Below are 9,959 nucleotides of genomic sequence, written 5' to 3' on the forward strand. Positions count from 1 at the left end.
ATGCTTTTTGACACTGAGAAGGAGGTTTTAACATGAAGGCCTGGCTTCCGCTTACTGACTCAGTATCAGATGCTGTTTATTGCAATACTTCATGGTGATAAACAAGTTCACCGGCCCAGGCTGAACCCCAGTGTGAGTGAGGATTCTTCAGTGAGAGTATGAAAGGTACGGCTTGCCTTCAATCCATGTCAGCTTTGGGTGGTTTCCTGGTCACAGATTAAATCTGAAACCTGCATCCCAAAGCTTCTAGAAAGAGAATCAGATTGACCCTCTGGCTGGTCTCTCTGCAGTGTGCCCACACAGCTCTGCGTAAAAATCTGAAATCCTTCTCTTAAAGGTGATTTTTTTTTTTCAGCTTTCAGAATTGCCCTATTAAGGCATAGCCATTCTGTTCATTCACTTGTTCAACAAATATTTCTCGGGAGCCTATTCTCTGCCAGGAACTGTTCCGGGCACTTTCCAGCACTGAGTAAGGCAGACGAGGCTCTGATCCTGGGAAGCTCACAGTCTCCGGGAAAACTGATGGCAAACAGGTAAACAAGCAAGATCATTACAAGAGCTATAAAAAGAAGAAACCGGGGCATGTAACCAACCGTGACCAAAGGTAGGGGACAGTATTTGATAAAGGGTCATGGAAGGCCCCCCGGGGAGACGATGTTTGGGTTGCGGTCCAAATTGCGAGAAAGGAAAGGAAGGGCTCCCAGAAAGAGTAAGCCGCATGTGCAAAGACCCAGAGGCTGAGCCCACGGGATGCCTCCAGAAAGGGAAGGTCACGGTGAGAGCAAGGCTGAGGGCAAGGCACATAGATCAGGGAGTCAGGTTCACAGGTTGACCACAGAAAGCCTTGCGGGGGCCACGTGAGGAGCTGGATCTTATTTTAAGTTTCATGGGGAGCAAGAGGAGAGGGCATGAGCTGCTTTATTTCTTAAGCAGATCTTTGGCGGATGGAATAGTTATCAATATCCATTACGCAGTTGCCAGGGATGTGATCAGTAAGAGCCAGAAGGGTAAATATTGTAGGCTCGGGGGAGGCTTGGTCTCTGTGGCAACTACTCCATTCTGCCTCGAGGAAGCAGCCTTAACTAACACGTGAATGGAAGGAGTGATGCTGGATTCCACTAAAACTTTTTTTCTAGCAAAACAGGAGGTGGACCGGATTTGACCCAAGGGGCCCCAGTTTGCAGACCGCTAGATTAGGTAATGGGAAAGACAGCTGAGTGCGCCCAGTAGGGAGGTGGTGTGTGTTCAACGGCAGCACAGAGAATTCTAAGACACAAGGCCATGGGCTCTGAAAGGGGAAGGGGCAGAAGGATGTCAGCCACCAAGCTTTTCCGTGTCCTGATTTTGCAAGGGCTGGTCTAGTGAGAGCATGTGTGTGCACCTGTCTATGTCCAAGCGACGGACTGGGGTGGTTGATTTCAGGGAACCCGAAACTTAATAATTTGGGAGTTGTCTTTAGAAGAAATAAATATAAAATTACAAACACAAAATTAGGGACAGCGCCCTGAAAAGACAAAACAAAACAAAACAAAAAACCCCGTACGGGCGACAGGCCCTGCGGCTTGTGCTTTGTTAGTTTCAGGGCGAATCCACCTCGCTTGTGTTTATGTTTTTATCCCCCTGAGCTCTTAGCAACAATCGAAGCCTCATTATTTTAAGTCAGATTATTTCCAAAAAAGCCTCCTTTAGTGACATCTGGTGCATGACGAATACTTTGAAACACTCAGAATCCTAAAGATGAAAGAGCCACCTGCTCTGGGTATACTGTGGGGTCCTGCTGTGTCCGATTTCTCACCACGGGGTGCAAGTGCACCCGCCCAGCCCGTCCCAGTCCTTAATGACACACTCAGCAGCGGCAATTCGATATACCACCCCGCTGGCTTGTGAGGCTGACGTTCTCCTTGCGTCCTTCCTCCTGTATTTCCAAGACTGACCCTAGAACCAGAAAGAGTGTGTGCTGGTGCTTTAGGAAATGAAATGAAAGACACTTTCGGGACTGGATCTCTTCCATTTTATCCTGAAGGATCTCGCATGTGAGACTCAGCGCCTTCTCTAGATTCCACGAATCTTTATCGGGAAAATACTTTGATAAACGCCCGTAGTAGGAACTAAGCCTCCGACACATCTAAGTGTGAGTGCAATGGCCCTGTGGGGGGTGAGGGATGGGGTGGGGTTTGCTTGGTGGCTTAAGAGAGGGAGGGAAGAGGGAGAGGGGTGTTGGGGCCAGCGGAGGGTAGAAGGATGAGACTCTGCAAGTGCTCTCCCTTTGAATCCCACTCTGTCCTTTCTTCGTTATACAAACTGTCGCTTGAATCCACAGAAGGAAGGAAGGGAGGAAGGGAGGACGTGATGTGCTCATGTACTCCATGTGCTTGATGTGCCTGGATTTCTTTGGAGACGGGAGAAGTAGCTGAGCTCCGCAGCAGGAATGTGGAGGAGGGTGTTGGAGGCACGTGAAGGGGTAAACAAAGCAGGTGAGGAAAATGGAAGCCGTGGAAACTTCCAGAAAGTGGGGGGAAGGTTGAGATGGCCACACAAGTCCTGGGATGCAAGTTGGTTCCAAACTTAGCCACGTCATTGAAATACAGAGGTGCTCCACCTCTGACTCTGATGGGCACGGCGGGGAGCGGGGCGGGGGGCGGGGGGGAATGTGTGTTCCGTGGAGTCCCTGTGGGGAATGGCAGCCGCCAACAGACCCAGAATGTTGTCAAGCACACAGGAGTAATCCCTGGAGACCCTTAGAGATCTTGGGGGATTTGGCAAGGGGTTGAATGTCTTGTGAATAGGTGTGTCCTTGTAAATCCAGGAGATGTGGGTATAAATGTACCGCGACCTCACTGGAGACCTCATGAGAGTGAGCTTAGGTACATTTGGGCTGCTGTGGGTTATGTTTTTGTCTCTTCTGCTTGATTCTGAAGTCACTGAGGTCAGGAAACTTGGTCTCATCCATTTTTATAATTCTCCCCGTCCCGCGAGCACTCTTATTCCTTCCTTCCCGGGGCCGAGCATAGCCCCTGGCCTATATGGTATTCGCTCCATGATTATATGTGTAATGAACACATGAATAAAGAAGGCGCTAATAAAACACTCTCGTGAAGAAGTCTGTCCAGTGGCCCACGCCATCCTTCATACCTGAGCAACTCCAGCTTCCTCCCTGGGCTTTTGGTCCCTATCTGTCTGCTATGAGGCTGACATTTAAAATTATAGAATGGTGGAGCTGGAAGGGACCTTCCACTTGGAGTCCAAAGCCTTTGATGAAATCTGAGCTCCTTAAAAGGACACCCGAAGTGAATTTCAGTAAACTCCCATTTATCTGAAGTCCAAACAACCAGGAAACATGAAACATTTGAATGAAACGTGAATGACTGGAATCTTTTACACAGGCGAAACCGTATTTTTATCTGTAAGAAAATCTTCTACATGCAAAGGTCTTTATGGGATGTTAAGTCCTTTCGCTTAAGTTATCCCACTGAATTTTCACACTCTCTTTTTAGCTAATGAGCTCCCCCATTTTATAAAGATTAAATTACTTGCCCTGAATCATTTGGTTAGCAGGTAGAACCAGGGTTCAAGGCGGTCTGCAGATTCTAGGTGTGGAGTGCTCATGAGCAGCCAATAGGTAAGCTCATCCCCAGTATCACCCCAGTGAGAGACACAGCTCCCAGCTTCTCTTAATACCCTGTTTCTCTTAATACCCTGTTTCTCCGACCGCCCCAGCACTACACGGTAAGACCCTGAGACACAAGTGCCCACCGCTATCCATGAATTCTCCTGGCTTGTGACAGGGTCTGAACTCTGTGTCAACCCTGGGTGAGGAGGAGGTTTTTGTTTACCACTGCCGCGGTAAGACATCACCATGAACTTAGTGTCTGGGAGGTCTTACAGTTCTGGAAGCCCAAAGTCTGAAAATGAGTCTTAAAATCAAGGTGTCAGCAGGACTCATTCCTTTTGGAAACTCTAAGGGGAATCCATTACTTTCCCCTTCCAGCTTCTGGAGGCCGTTAGCATTCTTTGGCTCATGGCCCCATCACACCAGTCTCTGCTTCCAGCCCCACATTGTCTTCTCCTGCCTCAGGTACATCCTGCATCCTTTCATAACGACCCCTGTGACGACAGCAGGAATCCAGAATCATCTCCCTGACGCAAGGCTCTTACTTTAATCACACCTGCCAAGGCCCTTTTGCCACTTTCACCGGTTCTGGGGATTAGGGCCCAGCCCTAGTTGGGGGACAAGGAGAATTGCATTGTCCTAACATACCAAGCTCTGTGTTTTCCAAAAGAAAGATTTCAAAATGTCACTTCCTAAGGGATTGATCTGGGAAGAGACTGGGAGGGCCATGGTGCACCAAGCCTGCACCCCCAATAAGGGGAGGAAGGGACCTAGCGTCTGGAGCATGGACTGTCCTCACAGATCTGTCCCCCTTTGTCTCCGAGTTCAGAGAGAATGTGGCAGGAGCCAGACGGTGTCCACCAACAGAGACAACATTCCTCAGTCCTGGCCGTTGAGCCTCCACCACCCGTAAGTGGTGCCAGATATCAATATTTATGTGTGTATTATCACTCATTGGTATCAATTTGGGGGAGGGCAGGCGAGCAGGATTTAGGTTCCAGTTTGAGAACCTTGGCCGCCTCTGTCCTAGGATTCAAATCTGTCTGAGCACATGCAGGGGGCCTGTGGGGCTGACCCACCAGGGGCCTCTCTGCCTGCAGAATCCAAGAGTCCGCTGGACCAGGCTCATCCCGCTGGTGGCCGGAAATTGTGGAAGCCGCACGCTCGGAGCATCAGAAATTGAACGGCTCTGGGGGACAGGGGCCACGTCTGTCACTCCAATGACCCCCTGCCCCAGCCCCATGGGCTCACGGCCCAGGAAGTTAAACAGTGAGGACAAGCTAAAAGAGCTGTTTCTCTAAAATCCCAGGGATGTCAGGAAGGCAAGCAAACCTTCACAGACTTGGCAGCCAGGGTGCTGCGGGTTCAGGCAGCCGGGGGAAGTGGCTTGGGCACCTCTTGTAACGGCCTTAGCTGGCAGTTAGCAGGGAAAGGAACAACGATGAGATCCATTTTGGGACTCCCCCCTCGGAAGTGAGGGGATGAAGAGCTTTGGAGGTGAGCCGAGGCTCCCGGAACTTTGAGTTGCCAGGAAGGCAGAGAGCACCTGTGGCAAAATGATATTTTAAAATATTAATGGAGGTCTTAATGTCCCAGCTATTGTATGCAACCCCACTACCCCTTGACCATTCTCTGTTTCAAGTCCAGATTTTGGGGTGTTCCTTGTTCCTTGCCGTGGAGAGTTGGTGTCATTGCAAAAACAGAGTAAAAAGCTTTGAGTTCCAAAAGCCTAGCCTTGAGGGGACTTAAGGCATAAATAATAGATTTGGACTAACTAATACCTGGTAAGTTAGGGGAAGGCGTCTTACCTCCAGAGGAGCTCAAGATTCCCAGAATTTACTGGGGAGGGTTGGAGAAAGAGGGGCAGCCAAGAATGGGTGTTCGTTGTGGGCTGGTGGGGGTTTGGGGTGTATTGTGCTCTACCTGTCACTAGCCTGGGGGCGAGAGCGCTTCCGGGTCATTGGGAAAATCCGAGAACAAAGAGACTTTGCACCTCCCTGCCCTGAGTAGCACCCTAGGGCAAAAGGCCAGGCCCCAGGGAGGTGGCCGCCTGTGTGGAAGGATGAGGTGCATGGGGTCCTCCACAGCCTCACCATTGGTGGGGTCCCCGTACTGCCCCCTACCCTTCAGTGGAGCTCAGCCGTAGCTGAGAGAGGGGCACCCAGAGGCCTTTCTGTGGGATGAGGGACGGCCCAGTGATTGCTCTGATGGGAACTGGAATGTCTCAGCAAATGTCAACCCAGAGATGATGCTACTTTCCCAATGGTCCTGTTGACCGCTCTCCCCAGCTCACACAGGGCCCCAGGGAAAGGGGAGATCCCCAAATAGACTGGTTCACTTTATGCTCTTCTAGCAAAAAGGGGCCTTGAAATAAATCAGATGATGTGGTAGAAAAATAAAGAACATCACATTCTGTGCACATCTGAGTTAGAGGACTGAACTTTGCATTCTCTACTTACTGCAGATGCATTTACAGGTGGCCCCAAAGTCCCTGGCTTATAGCAAGGTGTCATCTTGACAAGGCAAAAGTTTCAGTCCTTCATGTAGGGAAATGTGGTTTCCATGGGAGATGTGCTTCGACCTGACCACCAGCATCTCGATGTCGCTCTTGCACGTGAAGTTACGCTCATGGAGGGTCTGAAGAGATCATATAAAAGTTCATTTTCATTTACCTGTTGTATTGTTCATGACATGGGGTGGGTGGGTGGCGGGAGCAGGGAAGGTGGTCAGAGAACATTCTATATAAATTCTATATTTTGATTTTTGTGAATTTGACGATTTAGAACTGCCTTGGGATAGATGTGGGTCAGAGGCCATCTGTGCTGTTTGACGTCTTAGAAAATTGGTGGAAGCAGCAGAGGCTATTTAGAGAAAGCTTAGATTGGTTTTTGAATGTCTTGTGTGAAATCCTGCACACACCCCAAATAAAAGAGAATAGTATACTGAGCTGCCACGTTCCCATCCCCCAGCTTTAATTATTAGCATTCTGCCAATCTGAAAACACACTTTTATTTTTTTAAAGATTTTATTTATTTATTTGTCAGAGAGAGAGAGAGAGAGAGAGTGAGCACAAGCAGGGGGAGCAGCAGGCAGAGGGAGAGGCAGACTCCCTGCTGAGCAAGGAGCCCGATGCGGGACTCAATCCCAGGACCCCGGGATCATGACTTGAGCCGAAGGCAGACGCTTAACCAACTGAGCCACCCAGGTGCCCTGAAAATACACTTCTAAAAGAGGAAACACTTCATTTTAAAAGTGAGACAATGCGAGGCAGTGGTTCCTGCGGACCTCTCCGCTCACGCATCAGTTATCTGCTTACTTCTCTGAAGTGAGTGAAGTTGGGCACTAATCAATAGTCAATATTCAATAGCTATAATATTCCATAGCCCAGACATGTGGGGAAGTGGGAGGTTGCCCACCAGCCTTGAGTTGGCGTCACTCCTCTGAGAACTCCCAGGGTAAAGCTGGTCACGTACACGGTAGCCCAGGGTGGGCACTCGGCTGAGGCAGTGAGGCCCCTGGGAGGCAGCATTTAAAGGAATCTCAACGTCAAGGTCACGGGTACGCATGTCAGCCGGTCAGCCCCTCACTCACCTCCCCTATCCCTTCCCTGGGCCTGCTGTTTGTTTGCTCTGGTTTCTGACTCATGTTAATACCAGGAACTGCAGACTTGCTTCCACACTTGCCTTCCACGTAGGGTGACGCTCTTCTGAGCGCAGAGGTAGAGTGGTGGCTTGTCTCAGGCTCCTTCTACGCTTGTTAATTCACTGCATGCTACCTGTCACCTGTGAGCCAGAAACAGGGCTGGATGCTGGGAGCTGCGTGACTCGAGGGCCTTGCGCTTGAGGGCACTGTAGTCTGGAAGGGCCTTTCTGAATGGCTCATTTGTCTATTTAGGTTTGAAGGGGTGGGTTTCAAACCAGGCTTCAGTTAATGCCAGGGACCATCTGTGGCTGAATGGCTAAGGCTGTCTTTACTCTGATTCTGGAGGACGCTGGATGGGCCAGTAGTAGTTTCATAATTCCCAGTATGCTTTTCACACAGGTGTTCTCCCTTGATTCTCAAAGCAATTCTACGAGGTGGGTCCTTTATGAGAGTATCTCTTTAGAATTGAAGAAATAGTACTTAGCGATAGTACTTCAGTAACTTGCAAGAGATTCAGCAGCAGTAAGTTTCCTGTTGTGATTTGAACCCTTGTGCCTTAAGTTAAATTCTTTATTAACACACCCACACACCCTGGTAAGGGATTTTTAAGTGGACACGCAGTTCTTTGCTTTAAGAAAGAAATATGTTTCTGTGTCGGTCATGATGGGTAAAGTTATGTTGTAGTAACATCCACAAGGTAGAGGGCCTTGTAGGTGACAAAGGAAGGGTTGAAAGCTTGGGGACTTGGGAGAGAAGTGCTATAAACAGCTCCCTAGGCAGTAGAAGGGCCCTGAGGCCAGCTCACAGACACCCCAACCTCCCAACCTAGCCCTCTACTCTCCCCCAGCTGCCATCAGGGCCTGAAAAGGCAGCCTCCCATCCACGTGCTTTTGAAAGCCTGTGTGTCCCCTGGATCATCTCTGCTTCCTTTCCCGACGATGGAGAGTTTGTGTGACTCAGCCTCGGAAGCCACAGAGGAGAATGGCATTCTCCCACCTTGCACCTCTGGTCTCCTCGCAGAGTTGATTTCAGCCACTGAATGGGGCCTGGGCAGAAGGAGGGTAGAGTGGGGAGTCTCTTTCCAGGAGAGGAAGGATGCTGGGCTTTCAGGTCTGAAAGTGAATTCACTTCCACCCTAGTGTCACTAATGACCCCTGCATAGCTAATTGCACTCAAGTTCTTTCATGGGCCGGGTGTGCGAGAAGGTCCTTATGTTCATGACGGGCCTCAAGCTGAGGTGTTGCCGTCTCTGGGTGAGACTGGACACGAAGCCAGGGGAGGATGACCATTCCATAGCTCTAATGCGTCCCATTCTGACCATACTGTCTGTGGTGCCCTAGGGCTTAAAAACACATAGAAATCCTATGATTTTAAAAAAATGTATCACAGATATGCGCATCGTGTCAATTTTAAAAACTTTTAAAAAAATATTTATTTATTTTGGAGAGAAAGAGTGAGAGCATGTGTGCATGAGAGAACGAGCTTGGGGAGGGACCAAGGGAGAGGAGAATCCTCAAGAAGACCCCCCATTGAGCACAGAGCCCAACGTGGGGCTCAGTCCCAAGACCCCGAGATCACGACCTAAACCGAAATCAAAAGTCAGCCGATTAACCAACCGAGTCACCCAGGTGCCCCTGCATTTTTAAAATGGCAACATTTACTGCCATTTCATTACCTTCTTTTGACATTTCTTCATTTTACTTTAATGTGCAGAAGCCTTAGAATTGGAAATCGGCCTTTGGTGGCATCTGAATGTTTTGCCCAAACTTCTTAATTTTGTAGGAGACCCAGTCCCAATAATAGGATATTGTTCCATAAGCCATCGATTTATTCAGGTTCTAGATTTCATTTAATGTTTCCAAGCCACATCAAGAAATCACTCATATGATGTGTCTGCCACCAGCACTGACACTGAGGCCTTTGAGGTCATTGTCTGAGTTATTATGGCTCTAAAAACTGTTCATGGCTCTGAATCATATGTCATCGAGGAAATGTAAATGACGAGCTACCACCGCACCCCTAGTAGAATGGCCAAGATCCAGAACACTGCCAACACCAAATGCTGGTGAAGTTGGGGAGCATGATACACTCTCATTCATTGCTGGGGGAACAACCACTTTGGCAGACAGTTTGGCACTTTCTCACCAAACTAAGCATACTCTTACCATACGATCCAGCCATCATGATCTTTGGTATTTACCCAAAGGAGATAAAAACTTAGGTCCACACAAAAACTTGCATATGAATGTTTATAGCAGCTTTGTACATAACTGCCAAAACGTGGAAGCAACCAAGATGTCCTTCAGTAGGTGAATCGATCCATAAACTGTGGTCCATCCCGACAAAGGGGTATGATTCAGCACCAGAAGCAGATGAGCTAGCAAGCCATGAAAAGACCTGGCGGCTCCTTAAATGCATATTACTAAGGGAAAGGAGCCAATCTGGAAACGCTCCATACCGTGGGATTCCAATTCTATGACATTGTCGAAAAGGTAAAAACTTAGGAGATAATAGCAGGATCAGTGGCTGCCAGGGGAGGAGGGGATGGGCAGAGAATAGGCAGAATACAGAAGATTTTGAGGGCGGCGACATTAGTCTGCATGATATAAAGTTGGAGGTACATCGTCACACATCTGGCCAAACCCACAGAACGTACAACACCGAGAATGAACCATTATGTACACAATGGACTGTGCGTGATGATGAT

General features: G+C 48.9%; 1 long non-coding RNA gene across 1 annotated transcript; it reads left to right on the forward strand.

Moving 5' to 3' along the window:
* The first annotated feature begins 479 nt into the window (after positions 1–479).
* On the forward strand, positions 480–4,492 carry LOC113933981. Its single transcript, XR_003523552.1, has 4 exons — positions 480–604; positions 2,024–2,131; positions 2,321–2,474; positions 4,440–4,492. It is a non-coding gene; the product is annotated as an uncharacterized LOC113933981 (long non-coding RNA).
* The last annotated feature ends 5,467 nt before the right edge of the window (positions 4,493–9,959 follow it).

The sequence above is a fragment of the Zalophus californianus genome, chromosome 13 (assembly GCF_009762305.2).
Source record: "Zalophus californianus isolate mZalCal1 chromosome 13, mZalCal1.pri.v2, whole genome shotgun sequence".
In the NCBI taxonomy this organism is placed as follows: Eukaryota; Metazoa; Chordata; class Mammalia; order Carnivora; family Otariidae; genus Zalophus; species Zalophus californianus.